At 33.7% G+C, this 22991-nt stretch overlaps 1 long non-coding RNA gene across 1 annotated transcript; it reads left to right on the top strand.

Moving 5' to 3' along the window:
- Positions 1-13705: 13705 nt before the first annotated feature.
- On the top strand, positions 13706-18178 carry LOC140873504 (uncharacterized). The gene is made up of 3 exons (XR_012148046.1): positions 13706-13831; positions 17979-18041; positions 18116-18178. It is a non-coding gene; the product is annotated as an uncharacterized lncRNA (long non-coding RNA).
- Positions 18179-22991: the final 4813 nt, after the last annotated feature.

Genomic DNA, 22991 nt, shown 5'->3' on the forward strand with positions numbered 1-22991 from the left:
CGAAGTCAAAGTTATTTTTATTAATCAAGGATTTCTTATATAGCTAGAACGGCCTTCAGAAATTGCGAATACTAATTTGTTAAGAATTAAGCGGATTGAAGATATAGCATCATCATTCGCCGGAATCAAAATATCTGCAAGATCGGGGTCACAATTTGTATCGATTAAACAAATTGTTGGAATTCCCAAAGTGATACACTCTCGCAAGGCCGTATATTCTTCATACTGATCAACGATGATTACAATATCGGGTAACCCTGTCATATATTTAATCCCGCCCAAATATGTTTGCAAGCGAGATAATTGTCTTTTCAACAAAGCCGCATCTCTTTTCGGAAGACGGTTGAGTCTTCCCGTTTTTTGTTCCATCCTCAAGTGCCTGAACTTATGAAGTCTCATTTCTGTAGTGGACCAATTCGTTAACATACCGCCGAGCCATTTTTTAAGAATACACGATCTTTGTCTTACTTCTTTTTTACTACAGCTTTGCTTTATTATTACTTCAATTGAATTGATTTTTAGCTTTTAGTATTGGATTTCAAGTTAGTAACTTCTTTTCTTTTTCTTCGTTTCGAATCAAAAAAAAATGGAAGAGTTGAATAAATCAAAAATCCAAAGGAGGTTCATGGCCAAGAGGAAAGATGCACGAGGAATGGTGATTTTGGAATGTACCGGTTGTATTCGAAAGGGTGTTAAGAAGGGATCAACGGGCATTTCCAGATATATTACTCAAAAGAACCGGCACAATACCCCTAATCGATTAGAATTGAGAAAATTCTGCCCCTATTGTTACAAACATATTATTCATGGGGAAATAAAGAAATAGATAATAGATCGAACTCGAACCAAGCCTTTCAAGGAAAGGGGTAAAATCACGTTATATAGAATATATTCATATTTAAATCATCCTATTTTTGGTTAAAATGACAATTCAGAAATAGGATTTTCGGAATAAGAAAATAAGAAATAAACTAAACAAACAAACCATGGATAAATCCAAGCGACCCTTTCTTAAGTCTAAGTCCAAGCGATCTTTTCGTAGGCGTTTGCCCCCGATTGAGATGGGAAATGCAAAGTACTAGTCCCGCACGAAGTTTGTGAATAAGTGATTGTCTGATAATGAGCAAGGAATACCCGTCTTTCTGCTAAACAGGATGTATTGAACTCATAATTCAATAGATACTTTTTATGAATGTCAACTAAGTATCGTAAGTAAATTGCTCCCGGTTGTTCAATAATTTGATAACCAGAGTCATTCTTTGATAAATGATCACTATGAGTCAGACTCAATAGAATTTGATCAATCCCTTTTTCTGCCGTTAAGGCGGAGAACTGAACCAAGAATTCTCTTTCTTCATCATCAATCGAATCACTGTTCGCGAACCAGGATTCTATTTTATCATCAATCCAATCTCTTTTCTTTAGTTCTTTACTAGAACAATTATGATCTGGAAGTCGATCCGGGGCAAGTGTTCGGATCTATTATGACATAGCCACGAGGCGCTCAACGGACCTTTTGATTCTCATAAAACCCTTTTGGAGCTTTGGATTGATGCAAAAACGATCTTTTATAAATATTGATTAGTTTAATCTCAAAATTGTGTTTTTCTAATTCTATATTAGATTATAATTATATTATTATATAAGATACGTTTACGAAGTTGTTCCAATTGATTGGCATTAACCCTAGATCCCTATCAACCACTCAGCCATCTCTCCGAAAGACAATTTTTATTTTATTCCTACGAATAGAACATGGCTATAGGGGGTGGATGCCACTACTATATGTAGAAAAATCTCAGGTGTGAATCTACAAATCTATCTATCCATATATAGAATCCAGCATGCCCTTTTGTCAAATAAAAAACAAAAATTACATTTCCCTTCCATGTACGAATCGAGTGAAAGGGATAGTAATAAGTCCAATCGATTCGTGGTAAAACTAAAATAAAATCCCTTGATGATGTATTTTATTACAATTTTTTGTCTGATAAAGGGATCAAATTGTATAGTTTATTTGTTGGTATCTTGGAGGATTAAAAGCATGACTCTTATTTTCCAATTCGCTGTTTTTGCATTAATAGATCTACGAGTGAAGATTCCTTATCCAATCGTTACATGTATGATACTCAATCTAGTTGATTCTATTCTGTTCATAATAATTGAATTGAACAATTCTGTTCGTAGGAACAAAGAGAAGCAGATTTATTCTATACTCGATAAGTACCAATACGCAATGGGGGGTTGATACCATTTTCAATGAGTAAACGCGTTCATTCTTATTTATCATCAAAAGAACCTAATTCGTCAAAAATTTCCTTTATTTTTTTTGTCTTTCTTTCTAAATTTTTCTAATCTATGATGGATAAAATTAATTATGATAAAGCCAAGCCAATATTATAAAAACAATAAAACCCGTTACGTTTTCATATTAAAGTGAAATAGAGTATTTAGTTCTTTTTTCTTTTAATCAATGCCTATTGGTGTTCCAAAAGTACCTTTCCGAATTCCTGGAGAGGAAGATGCATCTTGGGTTGACGTATAGTGCGACTTGTCAGAAATATTGGGTCATATGGGATTTCCCCGTTCTCTTCCCCGATCGAGATATCCTCTGTTTCGCCCAAGAAATAAAAATGGAATGGGTCGACACAAGCTTGGGTCAACCCAAGGCTTGGGTCGACCCAAGCTTTGGGTAAACCCATAGCTTGGGTCAACCCAAGCTACCAAAACCTTGGGGGTTCCTTGGGTCGACCCAGGGTGATCCAAGCCTTGGGTCAACCCAATGAGTTTTGGGTCGACCATGGTTGACCTAGAATTCATGGCCAAAACTCTTTTGGTTAACCATAGGTAGTTCTTGTTATTTTGTACCCAGAACTCTTTTGGTTGACCATGGGTATATCATAGACAGATCATGTAGTGTTCTTGTTATTTTTTGTGATTAAAATAGTTTTATTCTTATAATTTATGTGAATTTTGTAGGTTATGCCTACGGTAATCGTTGTTCATTTCGATGGTAGATGGGAAGCGAGTGAAGAAAACGTATATAAATGGAATCCCGGATCGAATTCAAAGTTTGCTGCTATTCCAGTATATGATGATTTTTTTCTTCTTGAAAATTTAAATCGTGAACTATATAGAGCTGGGAAAATAGAAGAGTCTGCCAACCTGAGGTTGAGTTACCTTCTAGAGTTGTCGTGCAACATTCAACCGATTTATATAGAGAATGATCAAGATTTGAAAGCATATCTGTATTTTGGTTGTCCGAAAACGAGGCTAGTGGATTATATAACTCGAAAGATTATATATTAAAATCGTTAAACCAGTGGATTCAACTATTAAAACATGTATCATTATATAAAATACTCGTGAAAATAGGATATACATATGTTATAACTTGAAAGATTATATATTAAAATCGTTCAATCAGTGGATTCAACTATTAAAACATGTATCATTATATAACATACTCGTGAAAATAACGGATACATATGTTATAACTTGCAAGATTATATATCAAAATCGTTAAACTAGTAGCTTCAACGGTTAAAACATGTATCATTATATAAAATACTCGTGAAAATAGGATATACATATGTTATAACTTGAAAGATTATATATTAAAATCGTTAAACCAGTGGATTCAACTATTAAAACATGTATCATTATATAACATACTCGTAAAAATAACGGATACATATGTTATAACTTGAAAGATTATATATTAAAATCGTTAAACCAGTGGATTCAACTATTAAAACATGTATCATTATATAAAATACTCGTGAAAATAGGATATACATATGTTATAACTTGAAAGATTATATATTAAAATCGTTCAATCAGTGGATTCAACTATTAAAATATGTATCATTATATAACATACTCGTGAAAATAACGGATACATATGTTATAACTTGCAAGATTATATATCAAAATCGTTAAACTAGTAGCTTCAGCGGTTAAAACATACTTCTTAAATTATTGGATTCATATGTTAAAACATGTATCATTGTAGAACATAATTGTGAAATTAACGGATTCTTATGTTAAAACATATATCATTATAGAATACATTTGTGAAATTAGCGGATTCATGTGTTAAAACACGTACGGTTATATCACATACTTGTCAAATTAGCGGATTCATATGTTAAAATATGTACGATTATATAATATAGTTGTGAAATAATTGGATTCATATATTATGTATCATTATAGAACATACTTGTGATATTAACATATTCATATGTTAAAACATGTACGATTATATAACATATTTGTGAAATTAACGGATTCATATGTTAAAATATATATGACTCTATGTCAACATACTTGTAACATTAGCGGATTCATATGTTAAAATATGTATGATTTTAGAACATATTTGTGAAATTAGTAAATTCATATGTAAAAACATGTACGATTATAGAACATGCTCGTGGATTGTTGAAATATGTACAATTATCAATGAACATTGGACAAAATAGTGTAATTATGAGTCAAAATTATATAATTATCGGTCAAACTTATATAATTATCGATAATCTTTTTATATCTCGAGTCAAGTGTCAATCCGCGGATTATAGGTCAACATACTTATGAAATTATTGGATTCATATGTTATAACATGTATGATTATGGATCAACATACTTGTGAAATAAGTGGATTCATATGTTAAAATATGTATAATCATATAACATACTTGTGAAATTAGTTGATTCATATGTTAAAACATGGACGATTATAGAACATACTCGTGACATTAGTGGATACATTGTTGAAACATGTACAATTATCAATGAACATTGGATAAAATTATGTAATTATGAGTCAAAATTATATAATTATCTGTCAAACTTATATAATTATCGACAATCTCTTTCAGGCACGGATCTACTCATGTAGTTTTATTATCTGAGATACAGTCTAATAAATATATATCAATGAGGTAGATCAACTATATTCATTTATATATGTATTAAAAATTTATATGATCTAACGTGGTCTATCAAAAAATTTATGTGGTCTACCAAAAAAGTTTGTATGTCCTCATTCAAAGCTTTGCAATAGTAGGTTAGACCCAATCACATGCTTACTTGGGTCTGACCATGTGCTTGGGCCGATTCAAACACATGCTTGGGTCTGACCAAGCTTGGTCAACATTTAGTCGTAATCGTCAATCATATAACATAATCGTGAAATTAGTTGATTGATGTGTTACAATATGTATAATCATATAACATAATCGTGAAATCAGTCGATTAATATTTTACATGTATAATCATATAACATAATCGTGAAATTGATCGATTAATATGTTACAATATTTATAATCATACAACATAATCTTGAAAAATAATGGATATATATGTTATACTAACTAATGTTATACTAACTAATGTTATACTAACTAATGTTATAGTTTGTTAAATAACTGGATTCATATATTAAAACATGTATGTTTATATAACATATTTGTTACATTAGCGGATTCATATGTTAAAACATGTACTATTATATAACATATTTGTGAAATTAGTGAATTCATATGTTAAAACATGTACGATTATATGTCAAAATACTTGTGAAATTATCGGATTCATGTGCTATAACATGTACGATTATAGAACATACTTGTAAAATTAGTGAGTTCATATGTTAAAACATGTACGATTATCAATCAACATTAGTGGATAAAAACATGCATGTGAAATTTGCGGTTTCATACGTTAATAGGTACGAATATAAAACATACTCGTGAAATTAGTTGATAAATTGTTAAAAAATGTACACTTATCAATAAACATCAGACAAAATTGTGTACTTACGTGTCAAAATTATGTAATTATCGGTTAAACTTGTGAAATTAGTGGATCAATATGTTGCAACATATACGATTATATATCAAAATTATGTAAATATTGATCAAAATTGTAAAATTAACAGCGAAAAAATTATTTAACTGCCTAATTTTTCTTTACAAACAGAAATATTAAAAATATAGATAAATGTATTACAAACAAAAATGTATTATGGAATTGATAATCAGCATAGTCCCTTATGAATTGCATTCCGAATTTAATGAAACATGCTTTTTTCGTAGCACGCAATTCTTCTTTCCGCAGCGCGCAAATAACTTCTTTCCACAGCGCGCAACACGCTGCGGAACGATGCAAGCCTGGGTCAACCTGCTTATTGCTCTGGGTCGACCCAAAATATTACCTGGATCCACCCAAACATGAATAAAATTTGGTTTATAAAATCTAATAAATATTTTTTTTATTTTTTATTAATTAAATACAAGGCCATATAAGTAAATTATACGTCCAATCCTTTTTTTAAAATAAAACAGATTCCAATCCCTTCTGCCTAAATTTCCTTGCCTCTGACTCGATCAAATCCCCTTCACCTGATTCAGTCCAAGAAGTGAGATTCAACAATGGCGGAGGATCACGATCCTAACGGAATCTTGATCCAAGGCGACACCGAGCAACAAAAAATGACGAATCGACTTCTTGAGATGTTCTCAATCGATTGATCTCAACGATCTTCTTCCTCTATCCGAATTCAGAATATGCTTCTGCTCCGCTACTGTAGAGGATTAAAGCAGTTAATATTCCTATGCTTCGTGATGCTTCAAGGAACCGATCGTGTTTTTCTTTGGACTTGCCGCGGTGGAACCTCCCGCGCGCTTCTCGTAGTTTCAGTGAGTGTATTTTATCTGCTTCTACTCTTTGGATTTGATTCATTTGCGTAATTTTGACTATATTTCTTCCATTCTCATGACACCAATAGTGTGTATTTGATCATGATCAGAGGTATTTTTACTGATAACCACGAATTATATTGTCTTATATATGAATTTAGTCATACGAATCATGCGGAATATCGATTATGTTTTCTTTTACTTTGGTAGATTATGATAGGTTGGCTGAACATTGAAGAACTAAGAAATTATACCCCTTTGACATGAGGAGGTTCATCCGTTGTCTTGTAAATCCCAGCACTGCTGACAAATAAGAATTGTTGTGCGCCACAACTCTTTGCCCAATCTGCTACAGGCCTATGAATAGATAATGATATTAGAAGATATGTGCACTTTGCATGGACAAAGATTTTGGTCTCAAGTTTTCTTGATTGCTTTCTTGAAGAAACCATCATAATAAGACACGAACCTCACAGCTTTCAAATCCTTGCCATTGTTATTCCAGGGAGCTGGAGGACCTGATGAAGAGGAATGCTGCTCAAACAATGGGAGATCGCCAGGCTCGAAGCGAAAGCCCGGCTTTTCATTGAATCCCCACTCTTGAACCCAACTACAATGCAAAAATCAGACACCGATTACTTCTTGCGTCTGTAAAATTTGAAGGTTGGAGAGACGTTTCGCAGGCTGAAAAATGAGGAGAAAACCAAGAAAATGTAGAGTCAAAAAGTCCCATCTCATCACCATTAACAAAGTGTGGTTCGATGTCAGGAATGACAACCGAATTTGGTCTGGGTTAAGTAGGTTCCTCAGACGCAGGAAACAAGAAAGATGACGATCTTGAGCTTAAGATCATCAAGTCTTGCACATATAATGTTCAACCGGGATTGCAGATAATGTTCAACCGGGATCGGTTCAATGAATTGGAGGATTCATTTGAGTCTGCATTGCAACTGTTTTTGATTTTCCAAGTAATAATGACGAGTTTCCTGGGACATTATGATTTATGTGCTTATGGTAGTGATTTTATACACAAACACTGCTTAGCACCTTTCTCCACTTCAAAAAGTATCTAATGCTTGTCATTGAAGAAAGGCTGATTTGAATGTTAGATTCTTAATGAATTGAAGAGTCAATTTTAAGATGTAAAACTGTAGTTTGAACCAGAAGGCTTTTGTATTGGGTGAAACAAATGCTTTAATTCTGCATTTCTTCTTACCAGTCGACAATGTCACATGGAATTCCGCATGCTCTAAAGTCTAAACAATGATTTGTGGTTGCAAGTTATGACCACCAAAGCTGTTTTCGTGAGCGAAAAGTACTCGAATTATACTTTTAACACACGATGAAACATAACAAGATCAAAAGTGAAATAAAAATTAATATTTTTTCAGGAAAAATAATACTTTGATTTAAAAAGTAATATTTTTAATCAAATAATAATATAATATAAAATAATATTTTCGATATAAAAAGTAATAATTTTATTGTAAAAATTAATACCTTTGAGATAAAAAATAATATATATGATGTCTATCACACGTGATATGTTTATTGTGCATCACAGAGAAGTTTTCTGATTGGAGAATACATTTCGTTTCATCATAATCATATCGTTCAAAATTGGGACGGCCTATGCTAGCACATGGACTACATCCAACGGTTCTTGTTTTTTGTATTTGAAATATTCATGTGAAATCTTAAATGCAAAATAAAAAAAAAATGGACCGTTACTCCGTTAGATTCCCAATGAGGCAGCATAGACAAAACCTCTAAAAATGTCTTTAACAGACCGTGGACCCTTGGATACAGATCATCAATGGGATCTAAACGTAACAGAATTTATTGTAGAAAACTAATATATGCTTATTTGACTCCAAATTATCACTGTTTATGTGAAAAATATTTGTTTTTATTGCAAAAATATTATTTTTTATATTAAAATATTACTTTGCAAAAAATTGAGAATACCTTGACGACTTAATGACATTCTAATAAATTGTGACTTACTATGGAAACACTAACTTCATACTACATTCTATTAATATTTATAATATGAATGATTGAATATAAAATAAAGTATTATTTTTTCTATGAAAAATATTACTTTTTCGATAAACAGTACTAGTTTTTCTGTTAAAAGTATTACTTCTAAAATATGCTACTTGACATAAAAAGTATTAGTGTTTCTGTGAAAAATATTAATTGTTTAATAAAAAATATTACTTTTATGATAAAACTTTTATTTCTAGATTACGTTAATTTGACATAAAAAATATTACTTTTTTGTCAAAAATATTAGTTTTTCTATTAAAGGTATTACCTCTAACGTATGTTAATTGGACATAAAAAGTATTTTTTTTTTTGAAAAATATTAGTTTTGCTGTGAAAAATATTAGTTTTTATGATAAAAGTATTATTTTGTATGTGAAAAGTATTACTTCTAACTAAAGTATTCATATTTTACATAAAAAGTAATACTTTTTATTTTAAAAGTATTATTTTAAGGTCAAAATTATTAATTTTTTCGTTAAAAGTATTAATTCTATCGTTTGCATAAAAATATTGCTTTTTTAGTTAAAAATATTATTTTTTCTGCGCAAAGTATTAGTTTTTGTGATGAACATATTACTTCTAATGTATGCTAATTTGACATAAAAAAATATTACTTTTTCTGCAAAAAATATTACTTTTGTTATAAAAAATATTATATTTTTTGTTAAAAGTATTCCTTCTAATGTATGTGTTTACATGTTATGACAAAATTAATGCATGCTTATTTGACATAATAGTATATTTTTTTATGTCAAAAGTATTACATATTTTGTCAAACGTATTATTTTTTTTGTTAAAAGTATTACTTCAATTGTATGTTGATTTGACATAAAAAAACATTACTTTTTTAGTCAAAAGTATTATTTTTTATGATAAAAGTATTACTTCTAGATTATGATAATTTAAATCATTAATGCGAATCATGAAACATGTTTCTAGCCATCTCAAATGTGTACAACCGAGGTTTTCTCTAGCTCGATATATAAGGTTATAGTGCCAACTCTTTAGATGCTAAGCAAGCATTCAAGAAGTTCAATGAAATGAAAATAATCCTTACAAATTGATCAAATGGTTTCCCATCCAGAAAACTTTTTAGATGTTTAGGTTTAAAAGCAATTTTTCCTAAAATACTCATATTTTTAGCTTATATTAAATTTGGAATTTTATTCCAAATATTCAACATCTTGATCTCACGTATTTCTTTATAATAAAATAATGGTATCTAAAAAGAGAATTTCTAAATAAGTTCGAGCTTTTGCAAACACTTGCACTATTGCATTATCATGCGTGTGTTGTTTGTATACTTCAGTAATGGTAAATGTGATCGGTTTACAAATGAGCTGTCATATTCAAGCCTTGGATCATTGCTTCCCCGTGTATATTAAAGCTAAGACGCACAACACGCCGTTGTTTATGTCAATAAAGCAAAACCTGTGCAGTCAAAATTCAGAAACTGCATTTTTAAGCTCACTCTGCAAAACTCGACTCAACTATATATAAACAACTGAGAATCTCGACATACCTCTCTGGCCCCAATCCAAGAGCCGTGCAGATCAACGCCCTCAAAATTGACTTATGAGTCACAACCAAGAAACTTTCTCCCTGTCCATTCTAGAAGATATGTAAGATATACTAGGACAACTAGGGAATAGATTGATTTTTTGGTCAAGAAAAGAGCCTTACTGGGGAGAACAAGATTTCTAACCAAGCTTCACGAGCTGTCTGCCACAATTGTCGAACAGGATATACGCCACTCTCCATGCTGTGTACTCCTCGGGATATTTCTTTCGGGCATCCACCGCCTCCAAACACTCAACGTGATTTACTAAGTGGATATCGCTAACATATTTATCAAGTGATGGCTAAATTCATTGGGAAGCAGAGTTGTGTGTGTTGTTGGCATTGATATGCATGTACTTTACCTTATAACATGTGAGATAGCCATGGTAGCGTCATCAACCGTGACACAAAAATTGTAAACAGGATGTCCGTTACTTCTCATAATCACAAAATATTCGTGTGTATCAAAGTTCCAACTTACCTACATGACAATATCAAGAAAAAGTATAACGAAATAAAAAATATGGTGGAGACAAATGTCACAAGAATCTGGCCAGTATTCAGAAAAGGTATTCTACTAAGTTAGACTTATTCGAGATGTCAAAATTTTATGGATTGTGAAAACGGTATTCCAGTAACTGAGTCTAACGCATGCTCATTACTTACCCAGTTCTCACAATCCATGGCTGCACCAAAACTGACAAGCAATATCATAACTCTCCATCACCTCACAGTCTATAAAGCATTGAAAATTTCCAGAAAGTTCTAAGACCGTGTTTCGCATTACATTTGCAAAGAAACATGTTGAGAAACCATTCAACTAAATCAAATAAAATCATATAAATTTACCATACCATTATGATAACTTTATTGTGAGAGTCGACTTTAAATATTGAATGATATGTTCCCAACAAGGTAACATAAATGAGAATACAATGCTTACACTCTCCTCTAATCTAGCTTTACCTGCCAACCTCGTGCACTCCTATTCCTATACATCACTTTTGTCAACCTCAAGTCTCATAGATTTTCCTCAACTCTTACCAAAACTGCAGTAACCAATACATCAAGCCCACACACCAAGATGTCCCTTCTTAAGTTATAAACACATTTACGATCAAGAATCTGACCACTTCACCAACACAATAAAAAAATGAAAAGTTAATAAAATTCCAAAAGAAAAGAAGCTAATACCTGATCAGTTCTTTGGCAATCCCTTCGGACTCTGGTCTTCTTATATTTTTATGCATTCCCACGCTCCCGATAACTGAAAAACCATTAATTCTGTTTTTCCGGCAAACTTGAAGGGTTCTGACAGTACAGATTCCTGCAAAGTGGTGTCGATCAAGACGATATCCTGGGAGGCAGATCATGGCGGCCGACCAAGCTTTATCAACCAATTTTCTACCAATCTCAAAGCGCAAAAAGAAAAATCATACCGACAAAGCTTGATCAAAAGGGGAAAAAAAACTAATCTGCTAGAGTCAAAATAGAGAGAAAATTTGACACTCACACGGTAAATCTTTGTTCTTCAATTTTGAAGGCGAGCTTCTCAGTTCGAATCCATCAAAATCGAGATGTTACGATTCGAGATGGAGCCAGGGGCGAGCTTCTCTATTGAAATCGAACACGGGCTATGAGGTTGGCGTGGCATCGATTCGAGAGGATTCAGAGTTCAGGGACGGAGTTAGGGCTCAATAAAGTAGAGAAATAGGATTATAATTTGGGCCAGAACACGGGGCGGGTCGAGTTACAGCAGGTGGGTTGTGGGTCAGACTCCGTCTCACGAAATATGACCCGTGAAACTGTCTCACACAAGTGTTTGCCTTGAATTAATTAGTTATTTAGAATTATTTATTTATTTTTTCCCCCATTGACAGAACGATATCCGATCATATTCTTACTCATTAATCGTGTTTATCCAACACGATGAATAAATATTGTTGAATTCAAAATGCTAGATAATCACTCATATCTTGTTAGACATCAGTGAAATGTCCCTTCATGCTTTAATGTAGCGAAACGTCCCTTCATGCTTTAATGTAGCGACATTAATAGGGCTGACATACAGTACCGAAATACCGGAATTTTGGTATATCGTACCAAATTTTTTTCGATATACATACATTTTTTCGGTATACCGAATTTTTTTTTGGTATCTATACGGTATCAATATAGATTTTTTTCGTACCAAAGTTTCGGAATTTTACTATCGATATCGGTATGATTTTTTTTCATACCAATATTTTTAATAAGGTATACCGAAAAACCACCCCTAGCGACATAGCTTGCATCGAGACATTGTATAGAAAGTTTGATAAATATCCAAAAATGAGATCGATTGTACTTTTTCGACATTAATAAGTATTTTGATCTTATATAATATATACTAGGGGTGTCAATTCGGGTGGGTCGGGTGAGTTCGAGTCGGGTTGACAAAAATAATTCTAAAACATTTGTCAACCCGAACCCGACCCGAACTCGAACCAACCCAAAAATGCCCAACCCGAACCCGAACCCGAATCCGAACCCGAACCCGGCTAACCCACCTAACCCGATCAACCCGAACCAATCCAATTTTATTTTTTTTATTTTTTAACAAAATAATTAAATAAAAATTCAAAACACATAATAATAATATTAATATTTAATTTAATCACATAATAACAAAATCTAAGCCTATATATAATTTAAATTTGAACTTTTAGTTGTAGAAAATTTAAAATATACTTATTACAAAAAATAAAAAATTATTTTTTTAAAAAAATTTGTACAAAATAAACATTAAATGACGAAAATATATTATATCAATATACAATAATTTTTTTTTCAAACATACGTGTAAAAATGAAGTAAATCTATCTTAATTTTATATAAAAATTATAATAATTAAAAGTTTCGGGTCATTTCGGGTCAACCTGGTTTGACCCGAACCCAACTCGAACCCGATTAATTTTTTCGGGTTAGCTCTCGGGTCAACCCGATTCGACCCAAACCCAAAAACTCCTAACCCTAAACTGATATTTTTCGGGTTGACTCGTGTCAAGTTGACGGATTGGTTGAGTTTTGACACCCTAATATATACAAAGAATTAACACTTTCGAAGATGTTGCGGAACTTGACAGGCGAGAGAACGAGTGCTTAGGTAGAAGATTTTCTTGTATACCCTATGAATTGTGGTTTACGGCTGCGACCATATGTCGATTGTTTCATATCGTTTTGAGTACCAGAAACTCTTTCATGCATCCTTTGTGCGTTTATGGATTGGTATGACATCTATTATTGTCGTATCTTGCCACTTGGACATTGGTTTATCTTTTCATTATGCCATTATTCTTATTTCATATTTCATGAAACTTTTTCTCCGATTGAATGATTGTTGTATTTTAATGGTGATCTACATACGATGTGTAGTCGATATCTGATTATGCCTTGGTACCATAGTTTCCTGATTGTGAGTTGCGTGCGGATTTGTCGCGGATGAGGCCTTGCTCACTACCTTTAATTATCAGGTATGTCTTGTTCGTTTGGGCATGATGTTGGTACCCATGGATGGGTTATCACCAGATTTGTTATGACTTTGATGGCTCGTGTCCCTTGTTCTTAGAGTCTCGACCATTATTTACTCACTTTTAGCATCACTGTGAGTTGTTTCCACTCTCTGAAATTCTAACTCGAGTCTTTTTGTCTTTAATGCAAGTGCATTCCATACAACTAACCCGATTTTCTGGGATAAGGGTGGTGGTTGTGTACTTGAATGCTCTGCATACCAACAGAATTCTAAGGGTTTGTGGTCAATTATGACCAGAAACTTATGCTACAACATCAAACTTAATAAAATTTCATCGATATGTCAAGAAACGAAGTTATATTTGCCTTAGGATTGAGAGAAGATGCTTAGAAGATGATTTTGAATTATACCACAATCATGATCTCAAATTTTAAACATAAAATCTGTACTTTAATTTTAATCACTAAGTAAATTATTTTAAATTTTTCGGCCATTACAATTCTATGCGCTTAAAATGAATTTTGTCCTCAAAATTTGACTTACCGAATAAATTCGGATAAATTCGATACGTTTCAACACTAAATTTACTAACTTTGAAACCATATGAGTTGACTCTATCGTGATTTCGCTGCGTTCTCTGATAATTTTATATTAATTAACAACACTGTAATTAAGTAATTGACCGAATCTTTATACACTATCAAACCATAAGTTCGAAATTACACTAGAGATTTAATTCTAACAAAATTTAAATCTTTGGTCAACTTGACTTTAACTTGTCTAAATTTTAATTCACCAATTCTATGGCTAAACCCATTCTTTATATATCAGTCATTATAGTTTGTTATAATATCACTTCAACAAGTCATGGTTTTAAACAATTTCTTAAACCCAAAGCACTAAATCTTAAATGATTCAATTCTATAGTCACACTTCCATATCATGATTTCGTCCTAAATTCCACCGTACTTAAAATTATGGACCATAAAAATGTTAAACTCTTAAAAGTACATAAAAATGTAGACATCTTTCCGTCGGATAATGCTTTTTCCAAGCCTTGATGAACCAACAAGGCCCTCATCTTCAGGCGCTATAGATTGAAATCATTTTTGTTGGTGAACTTCTCAATATCGAAATGCGCATATGTTATTCCTTCCACAACCTTAGATCTGATGCACTTGTTGAATATCTTAACTCCAAATTAACCAAGAGACCACTTATCAAACAGATTAAGATCAAACAACTTAAAGGAGTTTGATACGAGCAATTCCCAATATATCGTGAAACTAAGATAAAAGAGTGATTAATAAAAAATAAAAACACAAACAATTAATGTGTTCGACAAAAAAATTTCTACATCGACGGACAAGACACACTTAGCCTTTATGATCTCAGAATCCACAATGAAAGGTGTATAGAGAATACAAGATGGTTTAGCGTATTTCGAACTTACAAGAAAGACTTTAGATGATATTTATCCAATATTCCAGAGTATCTTTTTGCTTCGATGATATGAACTCCTCTGATCTCATTTATCTCGACATTCCACTCGAGATACATTCGCATATATGAAGAGTGTGTTGTGTGGTTGTCTAGAATCTAAATTTTGTTATATGTACTATATTCAACTACCAAATATCCATTTACCTTGATAGGCCATGTGAGTCAATACAGTAATGTTTATTTCTTCAACTGAGAAGTCAAATGTTTCTTGAGAAAATATTTCAACATATAAATTCTGAATGTTTGATCTGTATGACATATTAAGCAACATGACATTTGGCAATGAACAACCATATATTGTGGAGTTGCAAATAAGTTATTGGTTTTTTGTCTAGATAAAATGAATATTCTTTTTTTTAAAGATTTAAAGATGTTATGTTATTGATATACTGCAAATTTCACTTTCTGTTTGTCCGAATAGTTAAAAACAGAGAAAATCTTCTCAATTTTGATAAGCCATTCCTCAGCTTGTTGTGCGTTAGGTGTATTGTAAAACTTGGGTGGACGAATCGTTCAAGGATCCGATCAGTTGATTCTTCAAATATCTGGAAACCTCGATTATTTTCGCCAAAGTTTCTTGCTGGTGGTTGTTGACAAAACTACACAAATGGTTGAAATATGTAAAACATATTCCTTTGATTTTGCTCTTGATGTGGAATATGTTGTTCTTTTTGGGTTTCTCTTGCTTTCGAGCGACGATCTTCATCACGATTAGAGGGGTTATTCCGTCTTGAAATTGACGATGATTCATCTGGATTCATAGCCTGTGAACTATTCCTTGAAGAAGACATCCTAAGAAACAAAAATTTAAACCATTTTTATTGTAAAACAGAAGTTCTCAGGGATTAGTGCTCAAATATATTCAGAAGGGATTTTGTATAATATTATAATCAATTTGACGTTCAAGATTCAACTTAAATCAAAATATGGTAAAGCTAATTTTTAGTTTGAAAACAACCACTAACATCATTTCCTTACCCATGAGGTTTAGACATACTAGTAGGTACCAAGAATTCTATTCTATGTCAAATCCATATAACCCAAACTAAAAATCCTAAGGATTTTATTTTATCCCCAAGAATTATTCAGGATAACCTGGGAGGACTCTGATACCAACCGTGGGCCTCCCGTCTTGTAGTAAAGTCCAATGCATTCAACTTACAGTAGCGAAAGCGTAATCAATCCTTAAATTTACACAAATGATACCCAAATACTAATACAATCACAGGAACTTGTGTCACCACAGTAGCTAAACCAACATTTCTCTTTCCATAATTTTCATTATTACTCGAGATCTTGTACCATGTATCTGGAATTTGCAATAAATAGAAAGAAAATAGAGGTTAAATCTTTAAGGACTTAATGAGGGAATAAACTGGCTTTATACATTTATAACAAGACAAAAAATATCAGTGCAGTATTTTAATATGAGATGCCATGAATCAATAATAACGTATCAGTACGAAGTATCTTGTCAAGTGAAATGCAGTGACTGTTTAGGATTCTGTAGTGAATATCGTAGGCTAAAGAGGTATCTCATACCAATATTTGGCGTAACACTTTTCCCCACGTACTCAAGTAGGATCCATACAATCGATCATTTATGAGACAAGGTGAACTCACATTTCTGGACCGAAGTCGCGTTGTTCAGAGGACTAGCAATCCGATACATAGACGGTTGTCCAGGTTCAATTTATTCTGTCATTGAATCATTCATTCATTTAGTAGGCGATCAGTAGACAGTCAAGAACCAATAACAGTCCATATATTAAATATGCAGGTCAATATGATCAACAAATTGTAACATGCACAATATGCAATAAATATGAATAAATGAATACTTTGTGAAGTTTACTATAAATTTAAGGTCAAGTGCCATAATTAAAGAAATCGATAGTGAAAACCTCTAATGCCCCAAAAATATTTAATTTGAGAATTTACGGAATTTTGGATTTAAATTCTGAGTTTTAGAAATTAAGGGAATGAATCGAAGTTTGAAAATTTAAGCAAGGACTGAATTGCAATTTTGGGAAATTTCAGGGACTGAACTGAAAAATCTGAAATTATTAATAATTGAAGCAATTATTAAGGTAATTGGATGTATTGTATGCATTCCATTTCAAAAGAATTCACGGGAGAGGAAGGGAAGCCATAACCAATATTTCTTCAAGCTTTTATTCCTCCGATTTGACGTCATCCGACCGTCAGATTTAAAAAATAATTACGGGTTCGGAATCTTTGCGATGAGAGCTACGTTTTTACGTAAGTTTTATTAAATTATATCAAGTTCAAAATTTTGGGTGTTGTTGGTTTCGAGAATTTATTTGATAAACATGTTCTAGAGTTAATAGAGATGGTATATCTAAGATGGTTTGAGAAAATATTATCGTTTGAACATGTTTTCCATTTTTGGATGATTTTTTTGGAAATTCTCGTTTAAGGGGCGGTGTATAATTTGAAAATTAGAGGATGAATTGATGATGATATTATGATAAAAACATTATGTTATTGATGTCGAGAAATTTCAAAAATGTCGGGTTTTAGCCGTTATGCCGTCGATTCAAATTTTTGAATGAGTTTTTGAGTTCTAATGGAACCGATGAATTTGAGAATGATATTGATGAAGCTATGAAAATCTATTTCAGATTTGATTGGGAGTATATCGAATTCAAGTTGCAAGAATTCGAGTTGTTTAGAGTTCGATCAAGGTTTGAGTTGAATCTAGCCTTGGAAATATTGATATTTTATTAATATGAATTGATATGAGTTTTGTATATTGTAGCTTGTGGATTGAGCTATTTCGGAACCGAGATTTGAAGGTATGAATTGACGATGAAAGAATGGGATTGAACTTCGAGATGAGTTGATTTCTCGAGTCCTGAAAAAAAATCACACACTTTACTTGTTTATGTGCTATTTATTAATTTATATGTTTCGATTCACGCATTTGACTGATGGCATGAGTTTTATTTGATATTATTTGGTAATTATCGATACTTGTTATTTGGCCATTATATGAATCGAATGTGTTAGCATACACATGAGTTGAGATGACTTGAAATGAGTACGAGCTAGATGCATGAGTTACAACATCGATATTTGTATATTGCATCATCTCATTCATATTGATCATGCGTTATTTCGAATTGAAATAACGTCAATGGCGAGTTACAACATCGACGATAAATAAAATATCATCAATGGCGAGTTACAACATTGATGACGAATCGATGGCGAGTTACAACATCGATGCGATGGTGAGTGACCGCTTACTTTGGTATTTACTAGCAACTGCACTAGGTCAAGTTATAGTAAATGGACAGAAAGTCCAAGTATCGATCTCATAGGGACTGTTGTCAATTCTCAAGATTTGATTATTTTACTTAATCTAGACAAAATAATAGAAAGGAGTATGAATTGAATAAAATAAGAATTTAAAATAATAAATAATTATGAAATTAACTAAAAACTAGAACTCAATAATAATTCTAATTAAAATAAGCCAACCAAGACACATGCAGATACCGAACAAATCATGTAACATGTAGTCAATTCAGGACTCAGATTTAAATCTTAAATTACGATGAATTCTCCTAACTTTTTTGTCTATTTCTAGAACAATTAAACCTATTCAAATATTGACAGATCAATCTTTCATAATTCAAATCAACTTCAAATGGATTTAGAATTGTGAGAACTCAGTTTGCACCTAAAACCGCACAATAAAATCGAATAATATTTCTAGTCAATTTAACCTCGTGTTGATTTATGGAGTGATCGAAATCAATTCATCCTCTGTCGACTTGGAATCGATTGACATGCAAGTAAACAATTGACCAGATTATTCACAAGACAAATTTGAATCCAAAAATCAATAATATAAAACCAAATCTGAAAAATCCCAAATAAACATTCAAGTTTTCTACATAAATTTGTTCGGCCCAATCACGTGGTCTTGGTTGAAGAAAAACTACTCAATAATTGAAAACAATAATTCAAAAATAAAAATAAGAAGAACAGAAGAACAGAAGAGGAAAAAGTATAGAAATATTCTCCCAAGCTCCCAGCCGCCTTGCGTCGTTCTCTGCGTGAATTCCCCTTAATTTCTGCTCTTCAATCTCGTATTTATATGTCTTATAAATCCCAAGAAATAAAGCCCGCAAAATAAGAGTTTTTATTTCCAAAAATTCTATTTTTTTCCTGATTGCGATCTCTCGCTTGAGCGCATAAAGTTGCGCTTGAGCTAGCATCTTTATGCTCGTATTCTTTTCCGAATTCTCCAGGATCGCTCGAGCGCATAAACGTGCGCTCGAGCGAGATGTGATCTGCCTCAATTTACGATTTCACGTACAGTACTCACGCAGATGCGTGTCTTCAAGCGTATATGCATCCTCTTCTTTTTCTCAATCAGTGCAGATGCGTGGCTTCAAGTGCAGAAGCGCCTTTCTTCTTCTTCTTCTTTATGTTTGCACATATGCTCCTTCTTTCCCGCATATGCGCCGCTTGGTTCTTCATGTGATTCTTGGCTTGCGCAGATGCGCATTCCTCACGCAAAAGTGCCTCCATCCATTCCTCTCATGCGTAGCTGCTCATCTCCTTGCGCAGATGCTGTGACGCCCGGGGCTGAAGAGGCAGGGAGTGATCGCCAGTGCCAAGAGGTTGCACGGACAATGAGCGGCTCCTAGTAGGCTTCTAGGCGGAGGGAGACATGAATGAACTGATCCCGTGCCGAAATGAGAGGGATTCTGAGACTGTGTAGGTATGGGATTACATGGTTGAAGAGAGCTTAAAATATTTCATATGTACTATTCATATCAGGAAGGTGCATCTTTTTTTCGGAAGCTCATCACATAAGAACTCCAAAGTTAAGCGTGCTTGACTTGGGGCAATTATAGGATGGGTGACCCCCTGGAAAGTTTTCCAGGGTGCGTGTGAGTGAGGACATAAGCACGCTGAAAAGATCCGTCTTGATACAGTGGGGCGTTAGAAATGGTATCAGAGCCGACCTCTCTTAGTACGATATGGTTCGGGGACGAACCAAGCGAAAGCTGGTGGGCATGTGACGCCGGGGCTGAAGAGGCAGGGAGTGATCGCCGGTGCCAAGAGGTTGCACAGACAATGAGCGGCTCCTGGTAGGCTTCTAGGCAAAGGGAGACATGAATGAACCGATCCCGTGCCGGAATGAGAGAGATTCTGAGACTGTGTAGGTATGGGACTACATGGTTGAGGAGAGCTTAAAAGATTTCATATGTACTATTCATATCAGAAAGGTGCATATTCTTTTCGGAAGCTCATCACATAAGAACTCCAAAGTTAAGCGTGCTTGACTTGGGGAAATTATAGGATGGGTGACCCCCTGGAAAGTTTTCCAGGGTGCGTGTGAGTGAGGACATAAGCGCGCTGAAAAGACCCGTCTTGATACTGTGGGGCGTTACAGATGCGTGGTTTCTTCTTGCTTTGTGCAACAGTGCAGCTTCATCTTCAAAGTGCATATGCTATGGTTTGTGGCTTTGAAGTGCAGCTGCGCATTCTTCCAATTCCTAATCAAGCTCAGAAGCTTCTCCATTGCCGCATATGCACATCTTCTATATTTCTTCTTCCCCCAAATCAGCGCCTTTTTCATGGTTTCACAGCTTGTTTCTTCTTCACCAAAAATGTCGAGTTTCTGTCATTTTCTGTAAATAAACCAAGGGGAATGACGTGAAGATAAAATGTATGAAATAACACAAAATAAACTAAAAAACATAACAAATGCATGCAAAATAAAAATAAAAATATCACCAAATAATGCGTACAAAATGTACTTATGAGTGAGTTACAACATCGCTGCTAAGGTTGAATGTGAACCTTGATGCTGAGGTTGGATACGAACCTCGATGACTTGATACCCATCGTTTGGAAACCAGTATTTCATTGATTATTCATTTCATAAAAGCATAAAATATTTTGAAAAGTATTGATTGAGTTTTATAGATTTTAAAATGCATTGAACTTGTATATTGATTTATATACTTCCGTTGTTCATACTAAGTTTTATACTTACCGGTTTTTCGGCTGTTGCTTTGTCTTGTGTGTGTGCATTGCAACAGGTAATACAGATCCGAGTCATAGAGGGCCATGAACACTTGGGATGAGTTTCAAAGTGGTACTCCAGGTGGTTTTAAAATTGATATATCGGGCTTGTAATTTGAATAATGTTGGATATTTATACATTGTCGAGTTTGTTGTATAATTATCTCGTTTCATGGTTTTTGAATCATTTTGAATTATACTATTTGACCATGTATCGAGATCGCATCATTTCCGGGCCTTAAAGTCGAAAAAAAATATAGAGGGGATTGCAAGGCGGCGACGTGCTCGCATCGGTGAAGGGCGCGTCTGCGCCGAACATATATATATATATATATATATATATATATATTGTTTCATTTTTCCCGACTTGATAGGTTGGTTTGTCGTGTTGCGTTTTGAACCCGGGGTCTCCATATTAGGTGGTATCAGAGAGGTAAGATACCTTGAGTCGACATTAGAAGTTGGCGAGGGGTGTAGATTGAGTCGCATGATTTGCTTTGCATGAGATTAATTGCATTGCTTGGATTAAATTATTTCATGCGAATGTACTTACCCTATGTGCTTATGTGCTTATTGACATGACATGTAAAGCAGTTGCAATTTAAAAAGCAAGCGAATCAGATTTGATTCATGATGAGAATTTGAATGCTCACGAGTTTAATGAGCTGAGGATGATTAAACTGATATAATGATTATGATGCCTTGATTTTGTTGTATAATCTCAGTATTGCAGACATTCCTCCTCGTAGAGCAAGAGATGTACCTTGAACAGAGAAAGTGCCTCGGACATAGGAAGTACCTCGGGCGGTGGAAATACCACAGACTGAACAGGGTAGTGCTACCGCTGAGCCTATGGACACTAATCCTACACCGATGGAGGTGTTATTGAAGAGATTACAGTCGTTTAAGCCACCAACCCTAAAAGGAATGGAAAATGCAATCGAATGTGAAAGTTGGCTCGAAGACATCGAGCAATTATTCGAGTCATTGGACTACTCTGATGAACGTAGAGTCATATTGATTATACATCAATTGCTTGATGTGGCTAAGAGTTGGTGGGTGTTGACTAAGAAAGCTTTGGAGAATAGAGGTACTGTTATTACTTGGGCAGTATTTAAGACTGAGTTTTATCAGTGTTTCTTTCCTATTTCATATAGAAAGGACAGGGGAGCCGAGTTTGCCAATTTGAGACAAGGAAATATGAATATTGAGGACTATGTTGCTAAATTCTCGAGCTTGCTGAGATTCACACCTCATGTTCCTGGGAAGCTAAGGCCGTTCATTTTATCAATGGCCTAAATCCTGACATCTTTACTTTGGTGAATGCTGGGAGACCGAATAATTTTGCTGATGCTCTTTACAAAGCCAAGGGGGCTGAAGCTGGTCTTATGAGACAAAGAGGAACTCTATTTGTGTCTCAACCCTTGGGACAACTGTTGGAAAACGGTGTTCAGATCAATTAGAATTGATACCCGGTGCAGCGAAAGTTTAAAAATTTATTTTATTAATATGGTACGATTCCATATATGGGTATCAAAACTTTTACGATTAAATTCACACAAGTAAAACAAATAATCACAATTAAT

The sequence above is a fragment of the Henckelia pumila genome, unplaced genomic scaffold, assembly GCF_033568475.1.
Source record: "Henckelia pumila isolate YLH828 unplaced genomic scaffold, ASM3356847v2 CTG_627:::fragment_1, whole genome shotgun sequence".
Classification (NCBI taxonomy): Eukaryota; Viridiplantae; Streptophyta; class Magnoliopsida; order Lamiales; family Gesneriaceae; genus Henckelia; species Henckelia pumila.